The 19353-nt window shown below is 37.6% G+C and overlaps 1 protein-coding gene across 2 annotated transcripts in view; it reads left to right on the top strand.

The window, feature by feature from the left end:
• Nucleotides 1–19353, top strand: part of LOC134575162 (zinc finger protein 250-like) — a 752315-nt gene that overhangs the window by 717648 nt on the left and 15314 nt on the right. The window lies entirely within an intron of this gene.

The raw sequence follows: 19353 nt of genomic DNA on the forward strand, positions 1-19353 counted from the left end.
GGTAAGTCAGACAAAACGACCGCGGACATACCTGGTACATCCATTAGTAAATCGCTGGCAATCCCCCGTCGGCAATCGCGATCCTGGGGTCTGCTTGAGAGCTCAGGCAGACCCCCTCTGCCCGATCTGGATCTCCCGGGCCATGTGATTGCGGGGTCCTCGCGATAACATGGCCGGAATAGCTGACTTGTGCAGTGCCTGCAGGGGGCCTGCCTGAGCTCTCAGACTTGCCCCCTAGTGCCTGCAAAAAAGTTTTACAATTTAATAAAAGTTATTAAAAAGTTTAAAAAGGTAAATAAAAGTACTTAGATCATTATATATATATATTTTTTTTTTCCAAGTACTTTTATACACACATACATAAATCTTTATTAAAAGTGTATTTTAACGTCCCCCTCCCTAACACACTCGAGACAATCAAGCAGCACTGTCTAGCATTATTCTGAAATTATATTTCCAAGCCAAACATACTACTCTATTGGTTCCTCAATATAAAGCCTAAATCAGACCAAGCGTGTTACTATATTACAGTGCCTTATCGTATAAGTTAAGTTGGATGTTTTGTTTAGCTAGACAATTACTGATAACTGTTGAACCCTGCATAAATATAGAGAGAAATTTGTGTGACTGTGCATGCCACTGTTAAACTCCATTATATGTTGATATATGTTGATACAAGCTGCTGTGGCTATTGTGGAAACTTTGTAGTTTATCTATATGCTTAAAAATGTGCCAATACTCAAATGCCATACTTGTAAAAACGCTTTTTCTCAACAAAACTTAAAAAAATTGTGCAGTATATTCGTATGCCATGCTTTGAATGTTATGCCTGTTTCCGCTTACGAATACTATCGTGGCTGAATAAGCCTACTGTCATACCATGCACAACAAAAATAAAGATTTAAAAAAAAAAAAAAAAAAAGTTTATTTTAATATTAATCTATATAATTATATATATATATTAAAATACACTTAGAATAACGTTAATTATATATAAATATTTATAATTAAATTTAAAAAAAATATATATGTTTAAATTTGTTCTAACTGTATTTTGGTATTAATATACATATATATTTAAATCAAAATACATTTAGAATGACGTTATAAATACATATCATCTTAACGACCGCAGACAGAAAACGGTAGTTAAATAGGAGCCCTGGACTTACCTGGACCGGTTATCACGATCAGATCAAAATCTGCCAACATTGAAGATGCTGTTTAGTAGATAGGTGAGTGCGCTGGATCTTGTGTATTGTGTATATATATATATATATATATAAAATATATACATCTGGTGTTTGCCCCAGTGCGATCGCCAGCCACACTATATGCAAAAAAGATGAATGCAATCTGGGGTTTTAATTGAAGTAAAGTATTTCTTTTATTCAGCACATTACAATCATTGTTTCAGTCCGAGTAGACTTTTTTCAAGATGGGGTTATTTCACATTCCTGGGTTACCATATGGTCTCAAAAGGCAACACAGACCCGGCAAACTGAATTGGGCAAGCCCTATATATATGCTGTAACTTTCCAAAACACGATAAAACCTTTACATGGGGGATATTGTTATACTCAGGAGACTTCACTCAACACGACGATGAAATCACCAGTAAAAGTGCAGTTTTTGTGTAAGGAAAAAACAAATATGAACGCTAACTTTGGCAAGCATTTGTGGCTAAGTGGCTACTACAAAAGACTGGACATACCCCTTTTTGAATACCCTGAGTGGTCTACTTTTTAAAATGGTATGTCATGGTGGGGTTCATTTTCATTTCTGTGCTGGCTGCCATACCGTCTCAAAGGTAACATAGCATGTTTAAGTTGTAGAGATCTGGATTGTGATAGAATAACAATGCTATTATTGATTTGTGATCAATGTATCATATTCCAGTGGGATTGTATAATATAGCTATAATTCTGGTATTATCGATGTGTGATAAATGTATCATATTCCAGTGGGATCGTATAATATAGCTATAATTCTGGTATTATCGATGTGTGATAAATGTACTTGTATCACATTCCAGTGGGATCATATAATATAGCTGTTAGAATGGTTCACCTGAATCAGCTGTTTACCTGTATCAAAGAACACAACAAGCACCATAACTACTTCAGTTGGGAGGTTCCTCACTGCATCTTGTGCAACTGCAGTGCCCAGGGGACCCAAGTAAGTTCTCAAATCATACTAACATGTTTTGACCACTTCGCATAGGACAATGTTTGAGCTATCCTGGCAGGATGTTATGGTGTCCATGGTGTCACTTTAAAAGATAGCAGAACAAATACAATGTACTTTGCAATTCTTCATGTGCTGGTGAATTGAATGAAAGCAATTTAACTTACAGTTAGAAATCTGAGGAATCTTTGTACAAAATATACCCAGATAAGACACGCTTCTCAACAAGGGACTTATTTTCTCTTATATTCATTCAAGACGTGTCCTATTTAATCACATCTGTTTAGCGGTCGCTGGTGAAAGTCATGAAACATAGGATTAACCTGTCTTCTTAAATCATCATCCATAAACGTTGAGAGCCTCGAAATCAGAACTCCCTGATATGCTGTCTAGATTATTGTGCTCATTGAATTCTTTCCAATTGCTATCTTACAACACTACTATCCGTGCGTGTACCAGTGAAAACCCTAAAACTTCAATTGTCTGGGGGTTCGTGGGTTTTTCACTACGATATCTCGCTGACTGATTTGTGCTTCCTTCCCTGCTCCATGGCTGATCTATGCTCTCACTACCTGCTGCTATCTCCTAAGAGAGTGTTTATATGCTGGTTTGCCATATTGTAATGCTGAGCTCATCTATTCCTTCTGCTTGCATGCTCTATGTATCCCTGAACTATGCAATAAAACATTACTACACAAACCGCAATGGGAAATGTTCTTTCCATGTGTGGTTACCAGCTACTCCTCCAGATATCACATTACCTTCGGGGGTGAATAAAATGGTTACGATGTACCAGGAATGCCAATTGGAAGATATCCTCAAAAAGAGGGCCTCTTGTTAACATACGCCCCATGGGTCCATGGATTAATCTGTAAGGCCACTAGCCTGTTAAAGCAATAAAGAAGGTAAATATCACCATTTATAGGGACCCTATAAGCACTAATAGCACATCTTAATGTTGTGATTTTGGTACCTAGATGCTGTTTGACAGTGTAAACATACCATTTGTGAGAAACAACATTCTTTACATTTGTCAATCAGGCTGCCTCTAGTTGCAGTCAGTCAGCAAGCAGTTAAGGACACTCCCTTATAAAGATTTCTCATAGTGAACCATTGGATTTAGTGTGACAAGCATCCAACAGGCTTAGCGTAGTGATTGCTGCCCATACACTATAGGGCCCCAATGCTTCTCTGTGTGATACTGTCAAGGTTAAGTTCCCCCAACACATTAACTATGGGACTAAAAAGGCAACTCAAGCTAGACATGTTACCGGTCCTTAAAGTGGCCGGACTTAACGTGAAAGATAATAAGAAATAAAACCAGAATGGTCAGACGAGCCGAGGTCAGGGTAGGAGAAGGAAGAACAATTGAATAAACAAAGCCAAGGGTCAGGGAAGCCAGAAATATGGAAAACTAGAGACAAGCCGAAGTCAGAAACCAAAGAAAATACAAGTTAACAAAACGCACTCTCGGGCTACAATAAATAGATAGGAGGTATAAATAGGTCTAGGTAAGATCTGATAGGCTAGTGATAGAATTTGGCAGATATAAATAGAATGCAAATTACCATGGTATTATCCCTTTAAGATTTTCGGGACACGCAGGGCGCACCCCTGTCTGCAACAGCACGTGTATGCACACGCTCCCGGACGCGCGCACGACATCAGGCGGAGGCCAGCACAGTCTGGAGGAGCCGGATGGATGGCGAGACTGGAGCTGTGTGGGCCGTGAGGAAGTATGACAGAACCCCCCCCTTCAGGAACGTCCACTGGAGCAGCACCAGAAGGGAACCTGGCATGGAACGCACGTCTGGGCTCATGGACTTCAGAAGCAGGAACCCACAAGCGTTCTTCAGGGCCATAGCCCCTCCAATGGACCAAATACTGAAGTGACCCACGTGAGAAGCAAGAATCAAGAATGTGCTGGATCTCGTACTCCTCCTGACCATGCACCAAAATGGGAGGAGGACGAAAATGGGATCTGGAGTGACTATTACAAACCAGAGGCTTCAGGAGGGAGGTGTGGAAGACGTTGGGTATGCAGAGGTTTTTTGGCAGGTCCAAAGCTGGATTGATCCTCTGGATACTGGATTGATCCTCTGAAGAACCCTGTAGGGACCAATATATTAAGGGGCTAGCTTCATGGAAGGGACAAGTAAACAGATATTTCGAGCAGACAACCAGACCCGATCACCCGGAAGATAGGAAGGTGCCGCTCTATGGTGCCTATCGACAAAAGATTTCTGAGTGAGTACACTCTTCTCCAAGATGGCTTAAACCTTTCCCCAAGTATCACGTATAGTAGATTAGGGTTTTTTACAGAACAGGCATTCCCTTGTAAGAGAACGAAGCAGGAAGTAAATTACATGACGACGATACGTAACAAAGAAGGGACTGTGGCCAGAGGCAGAATGTTCAGCATTATTTCTAGCAAACTCAACCCAAGGAAGAAGGTTCGCCCAGTTATCCTGGAGTTGAGACGTAAAACAACGGAGATATTGCTCTAGGCATTGATTTGTTAGTTCCGCAGCACCATTTGTTTGGGGATGATAGGCAGAGGAAAAGTTGAGTTCAATACCCATATCCTTGCAAAAACCCCTCCAAAATTTCAAAATAAACTATGAAGTCCTATCTGACATGATGACGTCAGGCATACCGTGTAACCGTATTATTTCCTTTATGTATATGTTAGCTAATTCAGTGGGATGAAGTGTGCCATCTTAGAAAAGCGATCTACCACAAACAAAATGACAGTACAACCCTTAGAGGATGGTAAGTCTACTATAAAATCCATAGACAGTTGAGACCATGGAACAGACGGTACAGGAAGAGGATGCAGAAGACCACCCGGAACTTGATGAGAGGGTTAGGACTGTGAACAAATATTACAAGATAATATATATGCCGTAACATCTTTTCTGAGAGATGGCCACCAGAACTGTCTGGAAATTAACTCAATAGTCTTGGACACACCCATGTGTCCTGCCATTTTACTATGATGATAATCACGAAATATTTCACCTCTTAGATTAGGAAGTACAAAATATCTCCCCGCAGGATTATTACTAGGTGCCCCTTCTTGAGCATTTTGGACTTTGTGCAAAAGGGGAGAGGTGACTTGTTCTAGTCACAGCAATAATTGTTTCAGGAGGTATAATGGGTTCGATGTTCTCTTCCTCTTTATTAAGAGTGGCGAATTGTCTGGACAGCGATGTCGGCTTTAGTGTTACGATTTCCCGGTCGATATGAAATCAGATAGTTGAAGCGGGAATGAAAGAGAGCCCAGCGTGCCTGTCTGGAAGAAAGTCATTTAGCGTCACTTAGATATGATAAATATATTATAATAATAATAATATAATGTATACTGTAATTATATAAGATATAATAATTTATACTGTAATAATAATATAATAATTTATACTGTAATTCTATAAGATATAATAATTTATACTGTAATAATAATATAATAATTTATACTGTAATAATATAATTTATACTGTAATATTACTATTAATATAATAATAATTTATACTGTAATATAATAATTTATACTGTAATAATATAATAATGTATACTGTAATAATAATATAATAATTTATACTGTAATATAATAATTTATACTGTAATATTACTATTAATATAATAATAATTTATACTGTAATATTACTATTAATATAATAATAATTTATACTGTAATAATAATATAATAATTTATACTGTAATAATAATATAATAATTTATACTGTAATATTACTATTAATATAATAATAATTTATACTGTAATATAATGTATACTGTAATAATATAATAATTTATACTGTAATAATAATATAATAATTTATACTGTAATAATATAATTTATACTGTAATATTACTATTAATATAATAATAATTTATACTGTAATAATAATATAATAATTTATACTGTAATTATATAAGATATAATAATTTATACTGTCATATTACTATTAATATAGCAATGATATTACTAATAATAAAATTAATAACAATATAATAATAAATAATACACTGTGTTTATAAACATAGCACTCATTCAGCCATGGAGAGGAATGAAAGGAGAGGGGCGGGGTCATTCAAGGGCGGAGCTACATACAGCTTCCAGCCGTTTCATTCGCTCAGAATATGAAGAGAGGGCGGAGTCTAATGGAACGCATACTGTCGGAAATGAAACCTGACTACTGTGACCCGCAAATGGAACGCAAATACCGGAAATGACCTGAAAGCAAGACGTGGAACGCAAATACCGGAAATGACCTGGGAGCTAGACGTGGAACGCAAAGCCCGGAAGTTGCGCTGAGTGAGAAGTGGGAAAGTATGCCGGGTATTTCCGGTTCCGGTCCAGCATTGGTCGGGTGAGCTCAGTCTGTGAGAGCTGGAGGAACAGGTCAGACACAGATCGCAAATATCTCGGCTATTCACTAATGGGCGATAGGAAGAATAATAATTATAATAATAATAATATACTGTGATAATAATAATAAACTATAATAATATATACTGTGACAATAATAATAATAATAAACAATAATAATAAACTATAATAATATAATATATACTGTGACAATAATAATAATAATAAACAATAATAATAAACTATAATAATATAATATATACTGTGACAATAATAATAATAATAAACAATAATAAACTATAATAATATATACTGTGACAATAATAATAATAATATACTGTGAGAATAATAATAATAAACAATAATAATATAATATACTGTGAGAATAATAATATACTGTGAGAATAATAATATACTGTGAGAATAATAATATAATATACCGTAATATACTATGAGAATAATATTATAATATACTGTGATAATAATAATAATAATATACTGTGAGAATAATAATAATATACTGTGAGAATAATATACTCTATACTCTCTATATAAATATATATATATACTCTATACAAATGTACTTTCTCTTTTTTCTATACATTCCGCTCCATACATTGTTGCCTGTACTAGTAACTGTAGCTGTTGCCCCCAGTGGCACCATAACTACTACTAGGCACAATTAAATCCCTACCAATAATCCTCTTTTGATTTTATGCCAATGTTGTGGCATGACTACTGTATACAGTGTACATATTGTACCCCCATCGAGATCTACCTGTAGAACATTCTATATACTTAGTCATTTTTACCCTAGCTTCTTTTTGAGAGCATTTATCTCACTTACTCACACACTATTCAGGTGTACTCACCTTTGGTAATACTTTTACCAGTTTTTAAATAATTAAATTTAATTTATTCTTTTTTCCCTAATAAAAGTTTAAACCCCCTCCCCCCTGTGATGGTACGTTTATTTTCAGAGTGAATGAGTAGGGATTCCACTTACTGATTAAGTGGTTTTCCATCCCATTTCCTCTTTTTTTTTCTGTATATGCTCTCAGGGTTAAGCCCCTTATACCTCTCGTAACCTCTATAGAGGTTGGGGAGTTGGCTAGTCCAACACCCTATACCCTCTATCTCTTTATCTATTGTGATAATATGCTGTGTAATATAATAATATAATATACTGTGATAATATATATGGTAATAATATACTATAATATGTGATCATATACTGTGATAATAATATAATATACTGTGTAATATAATAATATATACTGTGATAATATAATAATAATAATATAATATATTGCGATAATATACTGTGTTATATAATAATATAATATAATAATAATATACTGTAATATAATATAATAATAATATATACTGTGTAATATAATACTAATATAATATAAATGGAAAAAGGAAGAAACACACTGTCCTATATGAAGATAAAGTAAAGATTAATCTTAAAACATAACTTTTAATAATGGAATACATAAAAGTGGAGAGACAAATGTTTAAATAGAAAACAGTTACTTAAATAAACGTAAATGTATGATTAGGGGGCAAATATAAAATCAGTATTAAATCAGTAGACAAAATGTAAATGTAGACAGACCTTAGAGTGGGATATCTTCACAGTAAGTTTACGTTTCGTGTTGTGGGCCATCTTAGATTAGATAGATACTATGTAACTGAATAATGTTGCAATAGAGTATAGAGATACTGATAACTACATGAAGAGCATAAATACTAAGTGTCTGAACTTAATAGTTCATTGGCAACAGTTACAAAGTTCTAAGATCAAAGGGATAAACCCAGCAGAAGATACATATCGCCTAAACAGTTATAGCTAAGTTATCAGAACGGCAAACACTGTGATATGCCATATACGATAGAATGAAACTTTAAAAAGGTTTTTACCCAAGGTCTGCTAAAGCTCCAAGCATTTTACAGAATTGGAAGAATGCTGGAGATAAGGATCCTGTTAGTGCTAGTATAGGTTAATGTGTGATCGAAGAATTCATCTAGTAGGTATACTCGTGTTCATCTGTGCCTTCAAGGGCACCTATCAATATTGGGAGCTAAACCAGCTCCCTAACAGAAATCCCCTGCAAGACGCAACAGAAAACCCACTAAATTGCATGGAATTTCAGCGGTATATGCTCGCTGTGATTTGCAGAGTGCTAGACAGCCTGAAGCCCCAGCCACCCAAAGAATTTGAAATGAATCCAAGTAGTTTATCTAAATGATAGCTGCTAAGGCAAGGTAATCGCCAGAGAGGCTGAAGCTATCAGGTGTTATGAACATGAGCCCCGACGATCGTTTCACCGGTAAGCGGCTCTTCAAAGGGGAACAGAGTCCCTGATAGTTTAGGTTTAAATAACGCGCTCAATGTTTTGATAGGTGGATGCCGATAATGACATCACAGATTAGTGTCTGACGCAGGATGGTGGTCGGAATAGTACACAAAGGTTGTTGATTGCCAAGATAGTGATCCTAAGAAGTATGATCGGTGCTTATATCATAATATTAAGTATACAAAATTACATTTCGTGATTAAATGGCAATAGTCAATTGAAAAGGAAAATTAAATAAAGTCTTAAAAGAGAAAAATATAGAAAAAAGCGCATTAGATAATATATCTTACTGTAATACTAGATGCCAGATCCAGTATAGAGGCAATAATTGTGATATTTATATCAAAGTAAAAATGGGAAATGAAATAATATAATATACTTTGATAATATACTGTGTAATATAATAATAATAATATATACTGTGATTATATAATATACTGTGTAATATAATAATATAATGTACTGTGATAATATATTCTGTGATAATATATAAAATAATCATAATATAATATACTGTGTTAATATATTCTGTGATAATAATAAAATATAATAATATAATATACTATGATAATATAATAGACTGTGTAATATAATAATATACTGTGATAATATAACTCTGGAGTTTGCTTGAAAGTAGGCTATTTAAAGTAGGAGTTGAAACAACAGGAGTTTCTTGGAGAACTGGTGGACTGTGGTTGGTATTAGTTAATACCAAGTGACTCTGCTAAAAGTGAAAAAGCAAGTTTATTTTTCTAATATTATTATTATAATTATTATTTAAAACTTTTTTCCATATTTTTTATAGATTTTTTTAATCTTTGCTGATTTTATTTAAAACATTGTCCCTTTTTTATTGATATTTTTCTCTTTGCTGTTTTGATTTAAAAACCTTTTGACCTTTTTCTTATATACGTATATTTTTATACTTTGCTGTTTTTATTTAAAACTTTTTCCCTCTTTTTTTTCTCTTGCTGTTTTTATTCCCCTCCTTGTGGGTGCTGCTGCTGAGCTAATTAGGGGGAGTTCCCCTTAATTTCCACCTGTGTGGGATTTGTATTACCAATATAAACCCACTACTGACTCACAGAGCTTGCTCACTGTAGTTTGCTTGAAAGTAGGCTATTTAAAGTAGTCTTTTTTAAAGGGACTCTCCAGTGCCAGGAAAACATATCCGTTAAAACCCCTTCAGTGACTTACCTGAATCCAGCGCCGATGTCCCTCGACGCTGGGTCAGGCTCAGCCCACGCTGACGTCAGCCGGCGGGCGAGACCTAATGCGCATTAACATTGTTCAATGCTTTCCTATGGTGATTTCGGCGACGCTTGAGGTCCTCACATTTGCTGTCTCCCGGGTGCTCGGGTCCGGCATGTTGCCGACAGAGTGGAGGGATTATTGGGAGGGGCTGGGGATGACCCAGCTGTCATGGTCCATATTGGTACCAATGACAAAGTCAGAGGAAAATGGAAGGTCCTAAAGAGTGAGTTCAGGGATCTAGGAAGTAAGCTAAAGAAAAGGACCTCCAAGATAATATTTTCAGAAATATAACCTGTGCCGCGCGCTACAGCAGAAAGGCAGCGGGAGATTAGAGAGGTCAATGCGTGGCTGAAGTCTTGGTGCAGGAAAGAGGGTTTTGGGTTTTTAGAGCACTGGGCCAATTTTGCGCTTGGGTACAACATGTATAGCCGTGATAGATTGCACCTAAACAAAAGAGGGTCTGTTGGGGGGTGGGAGGATCAAAGCAATCTAGAAAATGGAGATAGGACAGAAAGGAGATGGGCTTCAGCTCAGTATAAGGGGGGAGGAGATGGGGGGAGGGGGCAAGCTCAGAACAGAGGAGGTATGTAATAATTGATCAAAAAAATCACAAAAAGTACAAATGACTCATGGTAATATTAAATGTATGCTTACTAATGCAAGGAGCCTATATAACAAAATGGGGGAACCGGAGGCAATAGCATACACTACACAATATGATATAATAGGCATAACAGAAACATGGTGGGATGACACACATGACTGGGCAGTTAACTTAAATGGGTACACATTATTTAGGAAGGATAGGAAAAACAAGAAGGGTGGTGGGGTATGTTTGTATCTCAATTGTTATGGGCAAATGCAAATATTGTATTTCTCAAACTGTGTACTTTGTCTTTAAGAGATATTGCAAACTGACAGGGTGTTAGAAATGCAACATATTGTTTTTCATACATGTTTCTTTAAGCAATAACTTCTTACCTACCTTCAGTGCATATTATGTTTACGCCATTTTGTCCCAGACGAATTATAATAACAATAATGCATAAACCAGCTTCAAGACTATGCTACGACTCTTTCAGTACACAATATACTGTGGTAACCCGAAGTAGATAAAGATGTTCAGACTTTAAGATGCCATCTTGAACGAAGTGAGGAAAATTTCCATGACGTGTACACCCTTTAGTTATGGCCTTGTATTTGTGCCAAGTTAAGGGAGGTCCTAAAATGAATAAAAGTAAACAAGTTACTTTTTCATATATGAACTACGGTGACCCTAAAATGGAGACACCTAAGGTATAAATAGGTGTACTTTTAAATGTTAACACACAGAGGAGAGACTTGGAGACAGACGCTGCTCCATCTTAAAATGAGAGGCTGACATGATGACATGTTCAGAAGGGTATGTTAATCTATTAATGATATTTGAAAGCATTTAATTTATCTTATAAACTCTGCTATAATGGATTTTATATGTCTATATTTATATTTTTATATAATAAATATCTAAAAGACAAAACTTTATTGCTTCCTAGACAATCCTTATTTTATATTGTATTCTCAATTATTTATATTTGTTAAATAGAGGATATCTTACTAACTATATAAAATTATAGCTAAGATATCTGTATGGTTAGCCCTGCTAAGTTCTATGCTTTAAGACGTTATAGTGGTATATAAGGGAACCAGCCGCGGTTACAATTGGCGCTCAACGTGGGGCTCGTACTTGGAAGCTTTAACTATAAAATAATAAATACCTAGGTAACCTCTTATACGTAAGAAGACACAATACTTTGTCATGGCACAAGTCTTGAAATATCAAGAATCTAATGAGCTATTTGTAGCCCAGACTCAGAGAGAGATCTTCATCATTAGAGATGATTTTAATGTGAACTTGTACAAGGCACTTTGAGTTCAGGTGCCAGGTACATTGTAATTAGCATACAATGCTGAAATTGTGGAGCTCATAAGAGAACAAATATACATATTTGTTAAACTCCCTAATATGCCTAATACACCAGCACAGCATGGTCCATTAGTTCCAGGACAGTGGATTGCAGGCAGGAGGATATGTTCTCTTTGTAGCTGCTTAGTATGCATGCGCAGAAAAAAATTATATTAATGTAAGATGTTGTCAAAAGAAAAGTGATAAGACAGAAGCGACAGACAGACAGGATTTTATTGCATTATTGCCTTCTGGATTGTAATATCCACTATATAAGAAAAGTTTTATAAAACAGTGATAATTTCCATACTGTCAGTTACGCTAGCTGTTGATTGAACATCAGGAATTATAACAGCATAACTATTTTTGGAGTCTGGAGTTTCCAGCCAAGGTTGCGGAGATACGGAGACATGTAAACATTCCAAGGAATTGAGAAGTCGTTGTTTTATATTCCAAATTATGAACAACATTATTACATACAGCCATAAAGAGAAAGACATGGCTTTTAAATACATTCAGTGCAGTACACTTTCTATAATATATGCTAACTAGCTCATATTTTTTCCTAAACAGAGTTGAAATTATACTACCCTCCTAGAAAATCTGTTACTATAAAACAAAATAACACCTGTTATACATCATTTGCTTCTGTAAATGCTCTGCAAAAATAAATATTTATAAAATAATTACAAATAATATATATATGTAAGATAAATATGTCACCTAAGACAATGTCTTGGAAAGGCTATCAATTTATTCTGTGAAAGAATATTGGAGAGTATCCAATCTGTACACATCATAAACGGTGTAAAAATGTTTCAAAAAACAAAAAAGCAAAGACAAATACCAACGCCATCCCCACGGTGATAACAGATGATGCTGATTCAATATCTGCAACCAATTCTAGCCAAATATTTGGAAAGCTGGACTCAACAACCTATACTCTACAACAAATACCCGGGTATTCTACAAACACAACCTCCAGCAATGTATCTAAGGAATGTAAACTTCTACAGGCCTTTACAGACTTTGGATTACAAATACAATTACTACTTTTAACTTTGGATTACAATTCGTATCCGGATCCATCCAAGAATATCTTACTCTGGAACTTGGTGTTCTTTTCAATTCTTTCCCAGACAAAAGCTTTGCTCATTTTAATCAACCACCTTTACAGGCAAAGATCACACTACGGATGTTTTACTGTTACAACAATGATCAAAGGATGGGAGCACAAAATCCTAAAGACTGTTGGAGAACTTTGGTTTACTAATTTAAAGAAGAAATGCTCTACAATGCCCACAGTTTAATGGAGAGGGTGTTACGGGCAAATGCAAATACTGTATTCCTCAAACTGTGTACTTTGTCTTTAAGAGATATTGCAAACTGACAAAGGTGTTAGAAATGCAACATATTGTTTTTCATACATGTTTCTTTAAGCAATAACTTCTTACCTACCTTCAGTACATAATATGTTTACGCCATTTTATCCCAGACGAATTACAATAACAATAATGCATAAACAAGCTTCAAGGCTGTATGGTTAGCCCTGCTAAGTTCTATGCTTTAAGACGTTATAGTGGTCAATAAGGGAACCAGCCGCGGTTACAATATCTTGTGTTAAAGTCAAATCTTAGGCATGTGGAGTATGACGAGGAAAATGTGGAAGCTTTATGGTTAGATATCTGCTTGGGGCAGACAAAGGGAAATCAATTATTGGTTGGGATATGTTATAAACCACCTAATGTAAATATTAAGGAGGAAGAACAGCTGTTAGAGCAAATTGGGAAAGCTGCAAATCTGGGTTACACTTTAATTATTGGAGATTTTAATTACCCAGACATAAATTGGGATATAAGGACTAGTACTTCAGCAAGGGGAATCAGGTTTTTAAATGTGTTAAATGACACCTTCATGTCACAACTGGTACAAGCACCAACTAGAAAGGATGCTTGTCTGGATCTCGTTATAACAAACAATGTTGATCCTTTGACTAACATTCAAGTAGGGGAGCATTTGGGAAATAGTGATCACAATATGGTGATTTTTAAAATAAACTCAAAAAAGAAAAGAAAAAAAGTGACTTCTAACATTTAATGGACCGTGTAACAGGTAATGTTCAAGAGGAAACGGATGGTTTTCCAAGCATTATCCAATCCTAACAAAATCATCTATCTTATCTTAACATTCTAAATGTGTTCTAAATTACACATTGCTATGCAGTTTATGATCAAAGGGAGAAAAACAGGAAATAAGGCCAACAGCAGAAACATTCAGGATATAATACTAACACTTGTTCTAGTGTTAATCCAAGAGTATTGAATTATTTGGGATTATTAAAGTAATTAATTGGGATTATCAAATCAAGATTTACGTTTAGGAACATCATTTTATTGGGAATTATCCCCATATGTGTATGTTAGTGTTTTAGTACTCATCCTGTCCAACAAGCATTTATATAGAGTGAGTGCTTCTCTCATCTGTAAAAAGGCATTCCAAAGGGAAATTATGTAAAATTTCATAGAAGACAAATTGCATGAAATATAAGAAAAGCTGAGAGAAGAACATGTAACACATGTTAAGGGTTTTACCCTGGAGCTTGTTCCTCTTATTCAGACGAACGATTCCACCGAACAGTGCCCTTCTAAATTGTGTAGAATTGAACTCAGGCTATGATGAAAGTCCAGCGGTGTTCGGGAGTTTCTGTGTCCGATATCAGTTCCATGAGATTCATGCCCAAACACCGCTGCCTGCGTTAGCGGGAACAAGATGGCAGCCACCCAGTGGTCATTCATGCGAACAGCGGCCACCCATACAATCAATTAGAATACTGCGGTTAGAATAGTTACCAAGTATTAATAGGGTTTAACAAGCTCCCGGGTGGTCTCTGGTTCCTGCGGCTGTTTGGCTCCCTTACCATATAATTCCAAATGCACGAACAGAGCCTTTTAAAAGTATTTTAGCCAGGCTTATCACAGGGGCCATAGTCCTGAGGCAAGAGGCTGGCAAGCAGGCCCCTCCAAGAACCAGTGATGAGGTTACTTTCGCCACAATCCCCACCATCAAACATGGAAGTGGAAACATTATGCTTTGGGGGTGTTTTTCTGTTAGGGGGACAGGACAACTGCACTGCATCAAAGAGACGATGGACAAGGCCAGGCAAATTCATTATGCAGAAAGGGATATTTCACATTATCAGTGTGGCCGAGGTGGAATGGTCCTCCAGCACATGGAAAACACTCTCTTTACATAAAATCATTTTAGAATGGACACTGTAGTCACCAGAACAGTACCGTCAAAACCTCCTTACCTCAGCCAGGGCATTGAAGATGGGTTGTGGATGGGTATTCCAGCATGACCATGACCCAAAACACACAGCCAAGGCAACAAAGGAGTGGCTCAAGAAAAAGCTATTTAAGGTCCTGGAGTGACCTTGCCAGTCTCAAGACCTTAATCCCATAGAAAATCTGTGGAGGGAGCTGAAGGTTCGAGTTGCCAAACGTCAGCCTCAAAATCTTAATAACTTGGTGTGACAAAAGCAACTTCGCCACTGGTTCTTGGAGGAGACTACTTGCCAGCCTTTTACCCTGTGACTATGGCACCTTTAATTTATTTTGGCTGAGAGACCCTAATTGTGCCTATTGGGACTTGGCACAATGTTCTTCGAACTTTCAAAGTAGTCGAAGTGGCACTTCGGATACAGCCGAATTGTCAAAGTGGTCGACATTCGAACGCGTGGCGGCGGCCATTTTATTTAGTCGAACAGGTTCAGTGGTGTTTTGTCGTCGAGTTCATGGAACTCAAATCGGACACGCGACAGCACGAACACCGCTGAAAAGTTACCTTCCCGGGAACTTCGACTCTTCGACGAGAGTCGAACGGTGTTCGACAATTCGAATGGGACTTCGACCGTTAAAATAGACTGGCCGCACAGCCTAATTCTCTGGAACTGTTTTGGGCATGAAATCATTTGTGCGGTCGGTCAAAAAGAGACTTCCAGGAATTTCCTAAACCCCTGCTGTGATAAGGGTGATTTTTGGATATGTTGTTAGCCCAGACCAGGACTATCAGGGGATATGACATTTATGGGGATATGTTGTGTTTTGGGGTGTTTTCTATACTTTGTGAAAAATGTGTGTTTTTCTGGCTGTGGATAATTAGGTTTATACATTATCTGTCTTAATTGTATCACAGGCAGAGGGGAGGGATTGTATGTGTGTTATGGGAGTGTCGTACTGTTAATTATTATTTTCATTGGTTTGTGTCCCTTGTGCCCAGTTCCCCATCAGGTCCAGTGGGGGTGCCTCTGGCCTGAAAAGTTACATATAAATCCAACCTGTACCATTAAAACTTCAGACTTCTTCACCCTCAATACTGAGTTCTGTCTCTTATTGTAGGGAAACGCTATATCACAAATCACTAGCTCTTGTAAGAGCGGTTTCTGCTTCTCTCACGGATGACTCTAGGATTACTACAGCACCTCTCACCATTGGGAAAAGGACATCTCTGGCGTGAAAACCCTTTTACTACTAGGGGGTACTGCTACACTTGGAGAGGATCTGCAAAGTGGGACAAAATCCCCCCAGAAACATCTGACCTCTGTGATTGCCAACAAGGGTTTTGCCACCAACTACTAAATCGAAGGGGTCAAATACTTATTTCACCCATTGACATACAAATCAGTTTATAACTTTTTTGACGAGAGTTTTCTGGATTTTTAAATATTTTTTATTCTGTCTGTCACTGTTAAAATACTCCTACCATTAAAATTATAGACTAATCAATTCTTTGTCAGTGAGCAAACGTTCAAAATCAGCAGAGGATCAAATACTTTTTCCCCTCAATGTATATACTGTGATAATATATTAATAACATATATTGTCATAATATATACTGTCATATATTAATAACATATACTGTCATATTATAATATAATATATACTGTGATAATATAATAATATATATACTGTGATAATATAATAATATAGATATATACCGTGATAATAATATACTGTGATAATATAATAATAGTACATAATGTGATAATTATCACAGTACATACTATACTAATGAACATAATACATACTACGATCATTAATATAATACATGCTGTGAAAATTCTTACTTCATCCACATACTGTATTTTCCAAAGCATTTTTAAAAATATTTTAATGATAAAGTTTACAATGTTTCTAAGACACCCTATTGTTGTCTAATTTCAGGACAGATTATATCTTCTTCTTCAACTTACGTAAAGCTGGTCAGTAGGTGATATCATCTGTTTTGATGGTGGTTTCCATGCAAAATGCAGATCCATTTAATAAACAGAAGATCCTGGAACTGACCAATCAGATCATTGAGCTGCTGACTGGAGAGGTGAGGCTGCTGGGAATGGGACAATATACAGTAAAACCAAGGGATGTGTCTGGATGGTGACTGTATCATTGTGTATGACAGGAAGTTCCTGTAAGGTATGGCAAAGTCATCAGGCAGGAAATCTGTAACCATTTGAGAAGCAGCCATGTAATACTCATGCGATTAATAAAGTATTCCTGAAAGCCAGAAATGGAAGTCTTGAGTTGTGTGATTGCTGGCCTCTCCTCCACCTCTCTGTGTTGTTATCTGGGATTTTCTGATTGCATATTCACTCTAACTCTCTTACTCCATGGGATCTGCAAACCACAGACTGTCACCTGATCTTCACTGAAATGAAACACCCAGGGCCGGCCTTAGGCCTTCAGGCGCCCTGTGCGAAAAATCTTAACTTTAGTAAATATTTATCCCCCCTTCCCTGTCATAACCTTGCATTGAGGGGGGCATGCTGATCTCTGGTGATCCAGTTTGCTGGGAATCTGGCCGGTGCCTTCACTGGGTGCAGACCATCAGTAACTGTCTCACGAGCTCAGACACTTACAGTGTCAGAGCTTTCCTGTGGTAATCCGCGGCAACGTTCTGATTGGTGGAACGCAGAAGACAGCTACATTTATCGTGTGTGTGTCAGACGTGATTGTGTGATGTGTTGGCTGTGTGCCATATTTGTAATGGGTGTATTGACTGTGTCTGATATGTGTGTGTATTGACCGTGTGTGATTTTAGTGCACTATAGCAGTATATAGGGGGAGCAGGGGCACTGGGGAAGATGGGGAGCAGGGGCGCTATAGGCGTATAGGGGGGGAGCGGGTGCACTGGGGTACATGGGGGAGCAATGCACTATAGCAGTAGATAAGGGGAGCAGTGGCACTAGGGTAGACAGGGAACAATGGCAATATAGGGGGGGCACGGGCACTATAGGGGTAGATGGAGGGAGCAGGTACGCTATAGGAGTAGATGGGGAGGCACTATAGGGGTTTATGGGGAGCAGGGGCACTTTAGGGTTAGATAGGGGGCACTATAAGTGTAGATGGGGAGCAGGGACACTATAAGGGTAGAGGGGGGCACTATAGGGCTAGATGGGGAACAGGGGTACTATAGAGGTAGCAGGGGCACTATAGGGATAGATGGGGAACAGGGGTACTATGAGGGGAGGGGGCACTATAGGGATAGGGGGAGCAGGGGCACTATAAGGGTTGAGGGGGCACTATAGGGATAGATGGGGAGCAGGGGCACTGTGGGGTAGAGGGGGAACTATAGGGGGAGCAGTGGCACTATAGGGGAAGAGGGGGCACTATATGGATAGATGGGGAGCAGGGGCACTATAGGGGTAGAGGAGGGCACTATAGGGGTAGAGGGGGCACTATAGGGATAGATGGGAACAGGGGTACTATAGGGGCGTAGGGGCATTCTAAGGGTAGAGGGGGGCACTATAGGGATAGATGGAGAACAGGGGTACTATAGGGGGAGTAGGGGCACTATAAGGGTAGATGGAGAACAGGGGTACTATAGGGGGAGTAGGGGCACTATTAAGGTAGATGGAAAACAGGAGTACTTATAAGGGTAGATGGGGGCACTATAGGGATAGATGGAGAACAGGGGTACTATAGAGGGAGCAGGGGCACTATAATGGTAGATGGAGAACAGGGGTACTATAGGGGGAGTAGGGGCACTATAAAGGTAGAGGGGGGCACTATAGGGATAGATGGGGAACAGGGGTACTATAGTGGGAGTAGGGGCACTATAAGGGTAGATGGAGAACAGGGGTACTATAGTGGGAGTAGGGGCACTATAAAGGTAGAGGGGGGCACTATAGGGATAGATGGGGAACAGGGGTACTATAGAGGGAGGGGCACTATAGT

Source organism: Pelobates fuscus, chromosome 10 (assembly GCF_036172605.1).
Source record: "Pelobates fuscus isolate aPelFus1 chromosome 10, aPelFus1.pri, whole genome shotgun sequence".
Lineage (NCBI taxonomy): Eukaryota > Metazoa > Chordata > Amphibia > Anura > Pelobatidae > Pelobates > Pelobates fuscus.